This window comes from Artemia franciscana, chromosome 1, assembly GCF_032884065.1.
Source record: "Artemia franciscana chromosome 1, ASM3288406v1, whole genome shotgun sequence".
NCBI classification, from domain to species: domain Eukaryota; kingdom Metazoa; phylum Arthropoda; class Branchiopoda; order Anostraca; family Artemiidae; genus Artemia; species Artemia franciscana.
This window is the reverse complement of record NC_088863.1, coordinates 47,763,052-47,780,744: the sequence shown is the minus strand read 5'-3', so window position 1 is coordinate 47,780,744 and position 17,693 is coordinate 47,763,052. Positions and strand designations below refer to the sequence as shown.

At 38.3% G+C, this 17,693-nt stretch overlaps 1 protein-coding gene across 2 annotated transcripts in view; it reads left to right on the top strand.

Annotated features, from left to right (window-relative positions):
- Positions 1-17,693, top strand: part of LOC136030723 (histone deacetylase 4-like) — a 283,933-nt gene that overhangs the window by 16,815 nt on the left and 249,425 nt on the right. The window lies entirely within an intron of this gene.

Sequence of the window (17,693 nt, the reverse complement as noted above, 5' to 3'; positions counted from 1 at the left end):
AGACAGACACAGAGTCATCCCATCTAGCTTATGTCCACCGCTTAAGTTAGAGGCTATTTAGACCGTCGCTATAGCGGTAACCCATTGCTCTAAGCAAATACCAACGCTCTATAACGCTCTATGGTTAGACCATTGCTCAAGTGGTAATAACCCTCCGCTACACACATATCAAGGTGCCTAGGTTCACCGCTTAAAGTACGGATGCCTTCAAGCCGTGGCTTGTTGGGCCGCTGTTCTAGCGGTAACCCATTGCTCTAAGTAAATACCAACGCTATATTCCTCTTTTATATGGGATTTCATTGAGCCCATGTTTGCCGCTTAAAGCACGAATCCTTAAAGCCGTCAATGGTTAGACCGTTGCTCAAGCGGTAATAGCCATCCGCTACACATATACCAACAGTAGAGACATTGTCATATGGGGTTCCCATCTAGCCCATGTCCACTGTATAGCATTCAAGCTTCTCTCTCTTTCTCTATCTCTCTCTTTCGCTCAGATTTACCCCGGCGTGAATTAGCATGAGAGGTTGACTCTAGTTGAGCATTGTGGAGTGACATGCATGAGAGGAAAATTTTCAAGTAGTCAACCCGTAGTCAACCCGCGTGTGTTCCGCAAGGAGAACCTCCAACAGGTTGACTCTATTTCGGCATTGTCAAGGGACATACATGCACGGAGAGGTGCAGCATAAATGGGAGACAGTCACAACGGCAATCAAAGGGGTAAAATTAACCTTGACTGGGTTGCCCACTTAATTGGACAATCTGTCTTAGCTTTTTCTACAATTGGCCATGACTTTGACTTTTCCCACAAGTATTCCCTTTTTGTTTAAATTCAAAAATCAACGGTATCATGGTATCATGCCCGCTAGATATGCCTTTCGGTACGGTAGGTACGGGTAGGTATCATGCGTTTCGGTATCATGCCCGCTAGATAGCGCGGCATTTGAAAAAAAAAAAAAACAGAAAAAAAAAACAGAAAACAGATAAAAAAAAAACAGAAACGGAAAAAAACAGATGAAAAAAAAACAGAACAGAAACAGAAACAGGTCAAACAAAAACAGGTAGCCTATTTCTGTTTTCTGTTCTGTTTTTTGTAAAAACAGAAACAGAAACAGGCAGAAAAAGGCAAGAAAAAACAGAAACAGAAACAGAAAACAGAAACAGTGCCGATGCATATTCCTCACCTCTGGCTGTTGTTTCAAATGTCAATTTCTTCAGGTGTGGTGCCACAACAGTTTTGCATTAGCCAGATCACTCCTATTCCCAAAAAGGGAAAAAGAGATCTTGAAGATTGTCAATCATACCGCCCTATAACCGTTTCGTGTATCTCGTTCAAAATTTTTGAGTCTATTATTCTCAGTGCAATTTCTTGTAAGTGTTATGCTCCTCCGTATCAGTTTGGTTTCCAGAAAGAATTAAGTCGGGAGCATGCTCTTTATGCCCTTTTTAATGCTCTAGCTGATGTGGAAGGATCTGGTGATTTCTTGTTCTTTGCGCACTTGACATAGCTAGAGCAATCGATTCGTGTATTTTTGCCCAGATTTTGTCAGAAGCTATAAAAAGAGGAATTGATCCTTCTATTATTAATTTTCTCTGTTATATGTATAGTCATCTTAAATCTAAAATAAAAGGGGGTTCGGACCTTTTCAATATTAAATAAAAAAAACAAGTTTTTTTAACTGAAAGTAAGGAGCGACATTAAAACTTAAAATGACCAGAAATTACTTCGTATATGAAAGAGGCTGCTTCCTCATCAACGCCCCGCTCTTTACGCTAAAGTTTGACTCTTTCTCTCAATTCTTCTTTTTAAAACAGTAAAAAACTTTAGCGTAAAGAGCGGGGCGTTGATGAGGAAGCAGCCTCTTTCATATACGAAGTAATTTCTGGCCATTTTAAGTTTTAATGTCGCTCCTTACTTTCAGTTAAAAAAACTTGTTTTTTTTATTTAATTTCTGGACGTTTTGATTTTGGCTCTCCGCAGAGGAATAATTAAAACAAAATTTGCATTTTTTTTTTTTGGCTAAATGGCTTTCCCATAATTTTGGTCGAATGATTTTGAGAAAAAAAGAGCGGGGGAGGAAGCCTAGTTGCCCTCCAATTTTTTGGTTGGAGGGCAACCAAAAAATTGCCTGTAAAGGGCTGCCTCGACCCTTTCGGGGTACCTGCAAGACTGGGAAACTTGCGGTCAATTTTTCCCACTTGAGGAGTGGCGCCCCTCGAGGAAATTATAGCCTAGTAAACAACACAGCACTCGTACGGGATTCTGATTATTGGATAATTTTCTGGGCTTGGTTTGTTTTGATGGGCGTTTTCGGGCTGAAAAACCTCTTCCTAGCTAATTTATCTACTATGGGCTGCCTCCCCGTAGTAGCATAATATTTGTAGGCATGAATATATAATGAGTCGGAGGTAATAGGCTTGGGACTGTCTGTGCAGGATTTCGACTCTTGTTGATAGAAGAGCATCGCCAAGTGCTGAAAACCATGTTGTGACCAAGATGGGCCCAGGATTGCACAAAGCCTCCAACTTACTGGAGGTCCCAGGGACTTCTTGCTGTCCGGTTCTAAGCCGGCTTAAGCGCTTCGGTGTAGACTTGAGAAGATATGTTGGTCCCCATCCTGCACTGGTATCCGGGATCACTGCTTTTCTTGAGGCCAAAATAATTTCAAAGATTTAAAGAACATGAAAATTGGAACTTGGAATGTTACGACGTTAAAAAATGACTATCGCATCGACATTTTGACTGACGAATTCAGACGGTTTGAACTGGATTTATTAGGAGTTTCAGAAACTCATATCCCAGGGGTAGGAAGCATGAAATTAGGTGACATAGAATTTGTTTACTCAGGAAGGAAGGATGGGGTACATAGACAGGGAGTAGGGCTCATGATGAATAAGGAAGCTGCTAAGTCTTGTTTAGGCTGGGAAGGTATTAATAATAGAATACTAATTGCTCATTTTATGACTAAAAAGTTTAGGGTATCAGTTATAGTAGTATATGCCCCCATTGAACCAACTGATGGAGATACTAGTGACTCAGATGAATTTTACTTACAGTTACAGGAGCAAATAGACAGGGTACCAGGTAGAAATATGGTGTTTTTGCTAGGAGATTTTAATGCCCAGGTTGGTAGAAATAGGGATAGATGGTATCCTAGCCTAGGTAATTTTGGTGTAGGAAAAGAAAACAGTAATGGCTATAGGCTTTTGCAATTTTGTAGGTATAACAACCTAGTTATAACCAATACGGTGTTTGGTCACAAAATGGCCCATAAGTTGACATGGTATTCACGTGATGGTAAGACAGCAAACCTTATTGATTATGTTATTGTAAACAGAAGACTAGCAGGATCAATACAAGATACTAGGGTGTATAGGAGTGCCGTTATTGATGTTAAAAGTAAATATCACCATCTAGTAGTGTCTAAGGTTAATTTAAAGCTGAAATTTCGGAAGAGTAACTCCCTCCCGGGAAGTTATGATGTTGGTAGACTTCAGGATGAAAATTTGAGAAAAAAATTCCAGGAACAGTTGAGTACTAAACTTGAGGGTTTAAAATTTGACAATGTGGAAGATGGATGGAATAATTTCAGAAAAACAATTTGTGAAGTTGCTGATGGTGTCCTAGGGAAGAGTGCTAAGACAGCAACTAGGAATATTAGTGAAAAAGCTTTAGGTTTAATAGAGAGTAGAAGGGGTTTGTATAAGAATTATCTGAGCGATAGGTCGTATGAAAACAAAAGGAATGTAAAGAAAGTGGAGAAAGCATTAAAATATGAACTAAGGAGATGTGAAATGGAGGCGATGGATAAAATTGCTGAGGATCTGGAAGATGCGGCTAGACGGCATAATAGTAAAATATTATACTGGCATGTTAATAAATTGAAAGGGAGTAGCCGATCCGGACTAGTCCCAGTTAAAGATAGAAATGGGGTCACAATTAGTGATAAGGAAAAAGTTAAAGAAAGATGGGTGGAACATTTTGAGAATGTGCTAAACCGAGATACAGTTGCAGGAAAAGATATAGATGAAAATGAAAAAGTTTGTGATACCTTGGATGTGAAGGAAGATTTGTTTAGTGAGGAAGAATTAGCGACAGTACTAGAAGGATTAAAAAATAATAAGGCCCCAGGTGCTGATAGTATGATTAATGAGTTCCTTAAATATGGTGGCTCTGAGGTTAGGAATAAGCTACTGAAGATTATGAACATGATTTTTGAAAAAGGGGAAGTACCCAATGATTTTAGGAAAACCTTAATTAAACCACTGTATAAGAAAGGTGACAAGAGTGAATGTCGGAATTATCGAGGCATTAGTCTGGTCTCTGTAGGTAGCAAATTACTGAGTAATATGATACTTTTTAGACTGAGACATGCTGTAGACAAAGTTTTAAGGGAAGAACAATGCGGTTTTAGAAAAGGTAGAGGATGTGTCGACCATGTTTTCACTCTTAGGTTAATAATTGAGAAGTCCCTTCGTTGTCAAACACCTTTGGTCCTTAGTTTTATCGATTATGAGCAAGCTTTCGATTCTGTTGATAGAACAGCGTTAACAAAGGTCTTATCGTTATATGGTATACCAGAAAAATACATTAAAGTGATTTGCGCTATGTACGAGAATAATACTGCTGCGGTTAAGGTAGGAAATGAGGTTAGCAACTGGTTTTGTATTAAATCAGGAGTTAAGCAGGGTTGTGTTCTATCCCCCTTTATATGGATCATTTTGATGGACTTCGTCTTAAGGAGCACAGGAAAGGCAATTGGAGACCATGGAATCAAATGGGGAGGAAGAACGCTCCTGGACTTAGATTATGCTGATGATTTAAGCATATTAGATGAAACGTGTGAGCAAAATGAATGAATTTTTAGAGGTTTTACGAGTTCAGGGTGCTAAAATAGGCTTGAAAATTAATGTTAAGAAGACTAAGTCACTAAGGTTAGGAATAAGTGAAGATGAACAGGTGACCTTAGGTAACGAAAAGATTGATCAGGTTGGGAGCTTCAGTTACCTTGGTAGTATTATTAGTAAAGATGGTGGGAGCAGTGAAGATGTTAAAAGTAGAATAGCTAAAGCTCAGGGTGTTTTTTCACAGTTAAAAAAAGTTTGGAAGAATAGAAAGATAAGCCTACAAACCAAGATTAGAATATTGGAAGCTACAGTGATGACAGTGGTCAAATATGGCTCTGAAGCATGGACACTCCGAAAAGCAGATGAAAATTTACTAGATGTTTTCCAGAGAAATTGCCTACGGATTGTTCTGGGTACCCGGCTGACTGACCGTATTTCAAACAGTAGGTTGTACGAAAAGTGTGGTTCAATCCCGCTTTCTGGGGCTATAATGAAAGAAAGGTTGAGATGGCTAGGCCACGTTCTACGGATGAAGGATGACAGATTACCGAAGATTGTCCTTTTTGGCCAACCGTCTGGGGCTACACGGAAAGCAGGTCGTCCTTGTCTGGGTTGGGAGGATGTCATAAATAAGGATTTAAAGGAAATGGGAACTTCCTGGGAGGGTGTAAAGAGGGAGGCTTTAAATAGATTAGGTTGGAGGAGGAGCGTGCGTAGCTGTGTTGGTCTCAGGCGGCTTGGTGCTGCAGTGAGTTATTAGTAGTAGTAGTAGTAGTAGTAGTAATTTTTTGGTTAATTAAAAAGGCAACTAGAATTTTTAATTTTTTACGAATATTTTTATTTGTAAAAGATTTACGTAACTTATAAATTAGCTTACATAAAGAACTTCTGTATTCTCATATTTTTATTACATATATGAGGGGGTTCGCCCCCTTGTCAGATCCTCGCTCTTTACACTAAAGCTTAAATTTTGTCCCAATTCATTAAGAATGACCCCAGTTTCACAAGAGCCATAGAATAAATAGTTGAAATTACTAAAAATACTTTAGCGTAAAGAGCGAGGTATTAGGAGGAGGTGAGCCCCTCAAATGGGTAACAATTTCTGTTTGTTTTAAGTTTTAATGCTGCTCCTTACTTCCAGCTGAAAGAACTTTTTTATATTTATTTTTTCATTGTTTTTTTAAATAATGCTAGTAAATACTGCGCTCCCTTCATGGAGATTTTCTTCCCCCATGACGAACTATTGATGGAAAGTTCCCCCAGCATATCCCCCTTTTCTCAACCCCTCCCCCAACCAAAAAAATCCTCCTGAAAACGCCTGTACACTTCCCAATAACCATTGCTATATGTAAGCACTGGTCAAAGTTTGTAACTTGTTGCCCCTCCCACGGGGACTGTGAGGGAGTAAGTCGTCCCCAAAGACATAGTTATAAGGTTTTTCGACTATGCTGAATAAAATGGCTATCTCAGAATTTTGATCCGTTGACCTTGGTAAAATAATTAGCGTGGGAGGGGGCCTAGGTGCCCTCCAATTTTTTGGTCACTTAAAAAGGGCACTAGAACTTTTCATTTCCGTTAGAATGAGCACTCTTGCAACATTTTAGGACAACTGGGTCGATACGATCACCCCTGAAAAAAAAAAAAAAAAAAAAAAAAAAAAAAAAAAAAAAAAAAAAAAAAAAAAAAAAAAAAAAAACAAATAAACACGCATCCGTGATCTGCCTTCTGGCAAAAAATACAAAATTCCACATTTTTTTAGATAGGAGCTTGAAACTTGTACAGGAGGGTTCTCTGATACGCTGAATCTGATGGTGTGATTTTCGTTAAGATTCTATGACTTCTAGGGGGCGTTTCCCCCTATTTTCTAAAATAACGCAAATTTTCTCAGGTTCGTAACTTTTGATGGGTAAGACTAAACTTGATGAAACTTATATATTTAAAATCAGCATTAAAATGCAATTCTTTTGATGTAGGTATTGGTATCAAAATTCCATTTTTTAGAGTTTTGGTTACTATTGAGCCGGGTCGCTCCTTACTACAGTTTGTTACCACGAACTGTTTGATATTTAAGGGTGTCAGACAGGTAGTTTAACTTCCTCTGCTCTTTGTAATAACTCAGTTTCTGCTGCTCAATGCTCTGTCGATTGCACGTGTATTTATGGTGGAATCGATGTTTCTTTATTTACCTACGCTGATGATATTTTGAATCTAAGTCGCACCTTTTTGGGAAATAAGAGAACTTTTCTCAACTCCAGCATCAATATAAGCAAATCGGTCTGAATTTTAATGTTGATGAAACTGGAGCAATTGCTTTCAATCTTAAGGGTAACTCTGACATACAACTTGAACTTTCTGAAACATCTATTCCGCTTTCTGATAGCCTTATTTATCTTGGTTTATAAACCCTGATAGCCTTATTCATCAATATCAGCAAATCGGTCTGAATTTTAATGTTGATGAAACTGGAGCAATTGCTTTCAACCTTAAGGGTAACTCTGACATACAACTTGAACTTTCTGAAACATCTATTCCGCTTTCTGATAGCCTTATTTATCTTGGTATACCCATTGGAAAAAGTATTAAAGAAACCATTAAGCTTGTAATTCAAAACCTTGCTAAAAAGATTCGAATTACATATGCTTCGCTTGCATCTAATATCCCAGATCTTAGTCGGTTTCACCTTTCCAAACTTTACAACAGTCTAACTGTGCCCCATCTTCTTGCTATGTCCCCCATTTGGAAATCTTTTTCTTCTTCAAGTAAAGAAAATATTAACCAAATCTATTTTAAATTTGCCAAGTATCCGCTGCATCCGCCTCCTTGTGCCAGTAATTCTTCTCTTGTACAAAAATTTAAATTGGTTCTGCCTGCAAACATTATTGATAGAAAAATCGAAGATTCCAAATCCCCCGCTAGAAAACTCAACCACCAGTGGTCTTCCCTCTTCGTATACCATGTAGCTATGTTTGTGTTTGTTGATTGTAATCCCTCTTTTCGTTGGTTGTTTATTTCCTCTTTTTATTTTTTTTTTTTGTCTCTGTCACTAAGGCTACAAACCTTCTTTTGTTTTGTTGACGGGTCAGAAATAAATTGAATTGAAAATATCCCTTATCCTATAATTAGATTCAAGGCTAATCTATTTCGCTTAATTTTATGCACTGTACAATTAAAGGTTACCAGAATCGGGAAAAAATGACTGGTTTTTTGAAAAATAATCACTATAAGTCACTAACTAGATAACACAACTATAAAGCTACACAATACTCTAAAGTTAAAAAGAAAAAATCAAAAACATACTAACAAAATAATAACACCCGCCAAACAAAACCAACTATTAACTTAAAAAATAACGTTATTTTCACCTTCATGGCCGATTGATGCCTTATGAAATCAAGACAAATGAGTGGCCCTAACGGTGTACAAGAGATTCCCCACCTCAACTAAGCCGTCGTAATTGATATCCCTAATCATTCGTTATCTGCCCAATTTTTTCCTGTAACTGTATTATTCCGATAAAAGAAAATACATTTTTTTTTATTTTGATTACCTTCAAGAGTTCCTTCAATTACCAAACCAAGAACTGATATGACACAGGTAAAACCCAACACATGTCCGTACCGTGCGTCTTATCAGGTTGGCGCCCACCATCTGGTGGTATAATTTTCGATTCAATTTCTTACAACTAGATGGCATTTATGCTGCAGCAAAGATAGTGATCTCCAATGGAATCATAGACTGTGAAAGGGTTAAGCTCTAGAGTCTGAGAAAAATTTATTTTGCTAGAGAAAAATGTCTTGGACGGAAAACTCCGTTTTTTCTTCCCTTGTCCACTAGATTTCAGATCATGCTTCCCTGATTCTAAATAAATATAGTTGCTGCAATAGATCAGACTTCTTAAATATCAGTGAGTATTTTTTTTAGGTTCATTCTTTCTTTTTCCTTTCTTTTCCAATCCCTCCCACAAAAGGTCAGACGTATTAGCATGTATGTTAAACATGATTATAGAAACGATGCACCAAACATTTAGCAGAGATCAGGAAGATTTATTTAACATATTTGTACGACAATGTTTCCTTTAAATGTACTCTATTTTGGAACCTCTCTAGAATTAGCCCTAGACAAGTTTTCTAGCCACTGCACCGTAAGTGACAATTTTCTAGCCACTGCACCGTAAGTGAACGTTAAGATGTTTAGTCTCTATTTAATTTTTCAAACGAAAAATATTGGTTATTTTAAAATAAAAATGGCTGATTATCTTTTCTTTTTTAAACTTTTGCAGTGCCAAAAGGGAGTTAGACTTCAGTTTTGGAAACCTTCATTCAATTTTAAAGACGTTATTTGAAGGTCAGAATAATAATGTTTAATTGAGCATTTGCAATTTCGGAAACCTCTCAGTTTTCGTCTCGGAAAGATACGTGCCGCTGGCGGATTAATTTTAGCTACTCCCCTTATATAGTCACTATTTTCAGTAATTGAAAACTATGAAGATTAAGTGTTTTATTTTTGGCAAATAACTACGAGAGAACTCAAATATATTGAAGGATAGATATCTGTCTACTACTACTATAGGTAATAATTATGTTTAGCTAGTAAAATTTATGTTTGATTGCATGAATTAATTGTGAAAGTCGTTTAAACAGTTAAGATAATTTTATGGAAAAGGAGTCTGCAAATTGGTGCAAAGTGATGCAAGATGAAGTATATAGAACGCCATCTGTTTCTTCATTCTCATAAATTTGTTAGTCGTACTTGCAGAATGCTTCGAACCGCGTCTAAAACAACAGTTTGATCCCCGATGAAACTGCGTTTTATGCTTGTTTCGAGACTAATGGGAATTACGACCATTTAATGATACCCCACTGATTTTTGATGCTTGTTCTTGTAAAAGAATTGCTATATGTGTTACATTAACATTTTGTTTGTTGTCGGTATTCTCTCTAAATAAGTCCGTGAATAATTTTTAAAGCACATCTTGTCATACAATTATTGAGTCTGCGAATTCCAACAAAATATTCTTTGTTCAGACTAATGGGAGACTAATTTCAGACTAATTTCAGACTAATTTCGAGACTAATGGGAATTACGACCATTTAATGATACCCCACTGATTTTTGATGCTTGTTCTTGTAAAAGAATTGCTATATGTGTTACATTAACATTTTGTTTGTTGTCGGTATTCTCTCTAAATAAGTCCGTGAATAATTTTTAAAGCACATCTTGTCATACAATTATTGAGTCTGCGAATTCCAACAAAATATTCTTTGTTCAGGTTGAATTCATAAACGATAAAATAAAAAAAATTCTTGTTTTTGCTTTGTTTATCTTCTGTCAGCTTCATGGGAAAGAATGTCACCTTCTTTCCCGTATTATTTCGTGTATAATTCTCTTTTTCTAAACCAGAGTTTGTTAGATGTGTAAAAACAACTTATTTGTAATCAGCCAATTTAATATTTATTTAACTTTGCATTCAGTATTACTTATATGTAACAAATGATCTTCAAAAGAACCGAGAAAACTAATGATTCTACAACAGCCAATTACAGATAAAGCCCCCAAAAGGCCAACCAGCTTTGCAAACTGCTCCTGCATCGCTGGTTTTGGCCACGCTAAAGTTCCTATAGCCACAACCAGAAAATAGTTGAAAAGTTGAAAATATCAATCAAGCATAAAAATGGTCAATAAAAATTTGACAACCTCCATAGGAGACACGGACAAAGGGGGGACCTTATTCCTGGGGGTACATAATAGAAATTGGGGCACCCTTGCCTGCGGCCATATATACAGGGGGAGGAGGAAGAGGGCCCATCAAATGTACACTCAAAAGGGCTCACCGGCGTGTCCACATGTCCAATGAGTTACAAACCTTCTTCCAGTAATGAGTTAAATTGCATGGTGACGCTGAACACCATTGTGGGAGGATCCTCTATAGGAGGACAACTGCGACAGGGCGTAATATCCCGATCTATGGACAACGACCTCTGCGAAGGGCTGCCTCGGATTTATGGTACCTGCAAGACTGGGGATCCTGTGGTCAACTCTATTTCCACTTGAGGAGTAGTGCCCCTCGAGGAAATCATAGCCTAGTAAACGACACACCATTCGCATGGGATTCTGATTTTTGGATTTCTATACTATGGGCTGCCTCCCCGTAGTAGCATTATATTTGTAGGTGTGGATATATAATGAGTTGGAGGTAATAGGCTTGAGACTGTCTGTGCAGGATTTAGACTCTTGTTGATAGAAGAGTATCGCCAAATGCTGAAAACAATATTGTGATCAAGATGGGCCCAGGATTGCACAATGCCTTCATTCATACTGGAGGCCCCAGTGACTTCTTACTGTCCGGTTCTAAGCTAGCTTAAGCACTTCGGTGTGGATTTGAGAATATATGTGATCACCGTCCTGCAGTGGTATCCAGGATCATTGCTTTTCCTGAGGCCAAAATAATTTCAATGATTTAAAGAACATGAAAATTAGAACTTGGAATGTTACGAAGTAAAAAAATAACGATCGTATCGGCATTTTGACTGACCAGTTCAGACGTTGCGACCTGGACTTAATAGGAGTTTCAGAAACTCATATACCAGGGAAGGAAGCATGAAATTAAGTGATATAGAATTTGTTTACTCAGGCAGGTAGGATGGGGTACATATACAGGGAGTAGGGCTCATGATGAATCAAGAAGCTACCAAGTCTTGTTTGGACTGGGAAGTTATTAATAATTGAATACTGATTGCTCATTTTATGACTAAAGAGTTCAAGGTATCAGTTATAGTAGTATGTGACCCTGTAGAATCGATTAACGGAGATACTAGTGACTCAGATGAATTTTACTTACAGTTACCGAAGCAAATAGACAGGGTCCCAGGTAGAAATATTATGTTTTTACTAGGAGATTTTTACGTGCAGGTCGGTAGAAATAGGGATAGATGGGATCCTAGCCAAGGTAACTTTGGCGTAGGAAAAGAAAAAGTAATGGTTAGAGACTTCTGCAATTGCGTAGGTATAACAATCTAGTTATAACGAATACGATGTTTGGTCATAAAATGACCTTTAAGTTAACTTGGTATTCAGGTGATACTAAGACAACACACCTTATTGATTATGTTATAGTAAACTGAAGACTAGCAGGATCAATACAAGATGCTAGGGTATACAGGAGTGGAGCTATTGATGTTAAAAGTAAAGATCACCGTTTAGTAGTGTCTAGGGTTAATTTAAAGCTCAAATTTTGGAAGGGTAACTACCTCCTGGAAAGTTATGATGTTGGTAGACTCCAAGTCATTTCAAGATGAGAATTTAAGAGAAACTCTCCAGGAACATTTGAATACTTTTGAACCTGGGAGTTCAAAATTTGACAATGTAGAAGATGGTTGGAATAATTTTTGAAAAACAATGTATGAAAATGCTGATGGTGTCTTAGGGAAAAAGGTTAGTACCGCAGCTAGGAATATTAGTGAAAAAGCTTTATGTTTAATAGAGAGTAGAAGGGGTTTATGCAAGAATTATCTGAGTGATAGATTATATGAAAACAAAAGGAATGTAAACAAAGTGGAGAAAGCATTAAAATATGAACTAAGGAGGTGTGAAGTGAAGGCCATGGATAAAATTGTGAGGATGTGGAAGATGCAGCTAGACGGCATAATAGTAAAAAATCTTACTGACATGTTAATAAATTGAGAGGAAGTAGTCAATCTGGACTTGTCCCTGTTAAAGATAGGAACGGAGCCGTAGAGGATGTGTCGACCAAATTTTTCACTCTTAGATTAATAATTGAGAAGTGCCTGAGTTGTCAAACACCTTTGGTCCTCAGTTTTATAGATTATGAGCACGCGTTTGATTTTGTTGATAGAAGAGCTTTAGCAAAGTACCCTTGTATGGTATACTAGACAAATAAATTATAGTAATTAACGCTATGTACGAGAATAACACTGCTGCGGTTAAGGTAGGAAATTAGGTTAGCAGCTGGTTCATTGTTAAATAAGGGGTTAAGCAGGGTTGTCTTCTATCCCCCTTTATATGGATCATTTTGATGGACTTTGTCTTAAGGAGCAGAGGAAAGACAAGAGGAGGCCACGGAATAAAATGGGGAGGAAAAACTCTCCTGGACTTAGATTATGCTAATGACTTAAACATCCTAGATGAAAGTTTAAGCAAAATGAATGAACTCCTCGAGGTTTAGCAAGTTCAGGGTGCTAGAATAGGTTTGAAAATTAATGTTAAGAAGGCTAAGTCACTAAGGTTAGGAATAAGTGAAGATGAAAACGTGAGGCAGGGCAACGAAAAGATTGATCAGGCGGGCAGCTTCGCTTAGCTTAGTGTTATTAATAGTAAAGACAGTGGAAGCAGTGAAGATGTTAAAAGTGGAATAGCCAAGGCTCAGGGTGTTTTTTTTTTTTTTTTTTTTTTTTTTTTTATATTTACAAAAAGTTTGAAAAAATAGGAGGATTAGTCTGCAAACCAAAATTAGAATATTAGAAGCTACAGTGATGACAGTGGTCAAATATGCCTCTGAAGCATAGGCGCTCCAAAAAACGGATGAAGATTTGCTAGATGTTTTCCAAAGAAATTGCCTAGGGATTGTTCTGGGTACCCGGCTGACTGACCGTTTTTTAAACTGTAGGCTTTACGAAAAATTTGGATCAATCTTGCTTTCCAGGGCTATAATGAAAGAAAGTTTGAGATGGCTAGGGCACGTTGTGCGGATCAAGGATAACATATTGCCGTAGAATGTCTTTTTAGGCTAACTTTCTAATGCTAAATGGAAAGCAGGTCGTCCTTGTCTGGGGTGGGAAGACGTCATAAAGAAAAATTTAAAGGAAATGGGAACTTCCTGGGAGGGTGTAAAAAGGGAGGTTTTAAATAGTTTGGGATGGAGGAGAAGCATGCGTAGCTGTTTTGGCCTCGGGTGGCTTGGTGCTTTGGTGTTAATAGTAGTAGTAGTAGTAGATTAGCCAAACACGAACAAATTTTTAATTTGTAACTTTTCTTTCATTATTTGCAGACCTAGACATCTCGAATCCCTCCACCCTCTTGAATTTAGCTCTCTGGACGAGGTTTAACAGTTATTTAAGAAATTTGAAAACATCACGTAAGACCTATAGGTGTAACAGTGATGGCCTGCTGAAACGAGTATCTGAAAACACTATAAGACTGCAAAATTTTTTATAACAAATACATGTACTGACTGCCATTTATCGAGCTGCTGATTCACTGTGTATGTTTATTATTTAAGACGTATCCAATATGACAGAAAACATCCATAGGTTTTATTCTTATATATAATCAAAATGGGTTTTGTCCAGACTTAAAATTTTTCACAAATCTGGGCTCATTTAATATGCTCACTTATGATTGAATCAGAACACAAGCTTTGCAGCTCTCTCTGGCTCTAGGCAGTGACTTCAAGCAAAGAGGTAGCAACGATTTTAAGCCAGGAGGAGTCCCGTCAGTGGTCGTGTCGTCTGAACCCACCAATTGGCTCGAAGTCAGATTTGATGGTACTCACCCGGATTTAGAATGGCCTCCAAGCCTTTTTTTCTGCTAAGGAGTTATCAGGTCTGCGACACACATTGCTGAGTAAGGAGAGTACGAGGTGGTACGAATTATGACTTCCAGGTCAAACTTCTGTCCGCAACGTTGCCTTACTGCTTCATTTGAGATTTGGTCGCGTAGATTCAATCCGAGCATGTGCCTTATGCACCTTTGGCCGAACGAATTAAGAGTCTTAATTTCAAAAAAAAAAAATTTTGCCATTTTTTGCATTCGTATAATATGACGGAGCTAACAAGGGATTCGTATATTTGGCTGTTAGTCTTAATACATGTCCCCTCCTTTCCATAGCCGTCCAAGCAGTTGTGAAAAGTCGGGGGAGAATTTTCATATGTGGCATATGGAATATGACTGCTCATATTCATTACTGTATCCACCGTTAATGTCTACGATTGAGCCTAGGTATTTAAATTGTCAACTGACTCAATTTGGGCAGTGATAGTATTAGTGGTGAGTAAGAATTGTGTTAGTCACCGCTTTTTTCTTCCCAATACTGAACATCAATCCCACGGGAGTAGCTGCTACAGATACTCTGTGGAGCACATCCTGCATTTCCAGGAAAGAACTGGTCAGCAGCAAGATATTACCCACGTAGTACAAATCGCTGACGTTGAAACCCTGGCTTACATTAATTCCTTTCACCGCAGCCTTGCATGAATTCCTCAAAATCTAGTCCATTACATAGTTTAAAAGCTCTGGAAATAGGATATAACCTTGTCTCTCACCGACTTCAATATCAAACCTGGAGAGAACCTCCTGTTGACTTAAATGCACGCTCGTGTGTGTTTGTGGTATGCCTGGATGAGGTGAACGACCTTGGGTGGTACTCCATCTTCCACCATTGCCATCAAAGCTCCACAAGAGACAGCTGAGTCGAATGTGGTAAAAAAAATTGATGAACACTGCTGTTGTTTTTTGCTGATGTTTGGTCCTATGTTCAAGGATCTGTTTTTGCGTAAAGTGCATATCGATGCATCCTATGCTTACTCTGAATCCAGTTTAATTGGGTCCTCTTTTTGACATTTTTTTTTGTAGATCTGAAGGGAATCAGGAGAAAGTTAAATGTGGTAAAAAAAAATTGATGAAAACTGCTGTTGTTTTTTGCTGATGTTTGGTCCTATGTTCAAGGATCTGTTTTTGCGTAAAGTGCAACGTCGATGCATCCTATGCTTACTCTGAATCCAGTTTAATTAGGTCCTCTTGTTGAGTTTTTTTTTATAGATCTGAAGGGAATCAGGAGAATGTTAGCAAAGATCTTCGCAGTTATGTCAGTGAGGTATATGCGACGATAGTTTTTGCATTCAGTTCTTTCACTCTTTTTGAATACAGGGATGGTAACTGAGTCCAGCTTTTTCTGGGAGAATAATTCTTGCGTTCAAATCGCATTGAAAAGATCATGAAATCTTTGAAGACTTCCCGCTGGGATCGAATCAATTCCTGGAGCTTTGTGAGTTCAGAGTTTCCTGGTGGCTGCTTGGATCTTTTTCAGAGCTGGTGGCCCAATATTGACATTAGCATAGGGGTCATGCTGTTCCATCTTCCCTAGCAGGCATATAAAGAAAGCTACTGCTATTTGGAGAAATTTTGCTGGATTTGGTGGGCTGGGATAGGAGGGTTGCTGCGGATGTCTTAGAATTAGATAAATTTTAAGAATGAGACATCCATCTTTCTTTAATATCGTACTTACTTGTGAGAAGGATACTATCATTGCTTTTTATCGAAGTCGTGTGTTCATTATTTTCACCAGAGGCAACTTTGAGAAGTTAGTAAAACTATATTCATCCATATTCATCGTCATTTGAAACCAATGTCTTTGGCTGTCTTGGCGAACTGAATTATTGCAATGCTTCCTGTGGTCCTCGAACTCAAATGTTGTTTTATTGTTGCCTAGTCGCTGCTTATTTGATGCCAGTTTGATGGTCTCATCAGAGATCCAGTATCTGTGTTTTGGTTTCCTTCTTCCAAGGATCTTTTCGGCAGCCTCTTTTATATTTTCTTCGATTGACTCCTATTTGGCTTCAGTATTGCTCGTTGACCCATCGCAGTCTTCAAGAGTCAAGATGCTGAACCGATTAGAAATCATTAAGGAGAATTGTTCCAGATTTTCTTGACTTTGAGGTGTCCTATATCGCACCTTTGGAAGAGAATAGCTCTTTTTCGCATTGTTAGTTTGAGAGATGGGATAGACCTCACTTGTGTGTGGCCAGACCCGCTTTTACAGTCAGTTTCAGTGCCTCTAAAGGCTCCACAAATCATGATAGACCTTCTCCAATGCCCAGATATTAGAATTTAGTTGAGTTGAGATAGTGCCCCTCCTTTTCTGGATATCCAGGTTATCCTGCGGAACAGTTTGTGCTTAGACAGGCTATTGACTGTGACCAGGTTATGAAGCTAAACAAACTGCAAGCGTTTCTCACTCGCTCGGATCTATCATTGAATCCAAGTTTTCCTACAGCTCTTTTATAGTCGGCATCACAGCTACCGATATGGGTGTTAAAATCGCCTGCGTTTTCAGAAGATCACGCCTTGGTATGGATCTAACTAACTCTATTAGCTTACCATAGGACTCATCTATTTGGTTTTGGAACAGGGGTCAGTGGTGTGACTCTGTAAGCTCAGCAAGAGTCGGCCCTGTTCTAAATAGGTAACTTGAAAAGTCTAGGGAAGGTAAACAGGAAGGGTGTGCAAAAGCACCAGATGGCTGACCCTCAACCCCTCATTGCACTTCCTGGCTGAAGCGCCATGAAGAAGATATCAGCACCGCCGGTAGGGACTATAGAGTGTAATGCCGTATTCTTTACCTTTATCTTTTATATGTGACAGTAACAGATATGTTGAATAAGTGACCCTTAAAGCGGCATAGCTTTACTGCTGCTCAAGCGCTGCTTAATAAACGGTCCAATCCTAGACCATATCCTTTCTACGTGTTAGCCGGCATCTGACAACGGATAAGTTGACAGAGCCCTTGCCACCCTTCTACAATGTTGAGGCCAAGCAGTTGTATTTCTTGTTCAGGGGCTAAGGAGGGAGGCATCACCTATGGTTCGTTCCAGATTCACACCATCTCTTAGGAGAAGAAAATACTGTTTAGTCCACCTTAGTCTCAACAAGCTTGGAAGGGGATTTATCTAGCATTAATTGCCACTTTCAAATAATCATTTTAAATAAAAGTATTTTCGCAAGTCAAAGTAAATAACGTCATAAAAACTAAAAAAGAAGATCCCTTCCCTAAATCCCAATTATTTCCGCTAAAGCTTTCCTAGTGCCTCGCTGAAAAGTTTTTTAGTATACACATA